Source organism: Geospiza fortis, unplaced genomic scaffold, assembly GCF_000277835.1.
Source record: "Geospiza fortis unplaced genomic scaffold, GeoFor_1.0 scaffold509, whole genome shotgun sequence".
Taxonomy (NCBI): Eukaryota; Metazoa; Chordata; class Aves; order Passeriformes; family Thraupidae; genus Geospiza; species Geospiza fortis.
The window spans coordinates 243,607-244,036 of NW_005054666.1; positions in this window are offsets into that span (position 1 = coordinate 243,607).

Genomic DNA, 430 nt, shown 5'->3' on the forward strand with positions numbered 1-430 from the left:
CTGTCCCTGCCCCGCCGCCGGGGGTGACACTGGGGACCCCCTGTGCCCCCCAGTTCCGCTCCTTGTCCCCGTGTCCCCCTCCCGGCGGTGGCACTGCCGTCCCTCTGTCCCTGCCCCCCGCCGTGTCCCCCTGTCACTGTCCCCGTCCCAGAGGTGGCGCTGCTGTCCCCTTGTCGCTGTCCGTGTCCTGGAGGTGGCACTGCTGTCCTTGTCCGTGTCCCTGTTGCTGTTCCTGTCCCCTGTCCCTGTGTCGCTGTCCCTGTCCGTGTCCCCGTCCCCTGTCCCCGTCCCCTGTCCGTGTCTCTGTCCCCTCCCACTGTCCCGGTCAGGCTCCCGGCGGTGGCACTGCTGTCCCCCTGTTCCTGTCCCCGTCGCTGTCACTGTCCCGGTGTCCCCGGGGCTCCCCCGCTGTCCCGTGTCCCTGTCCCGG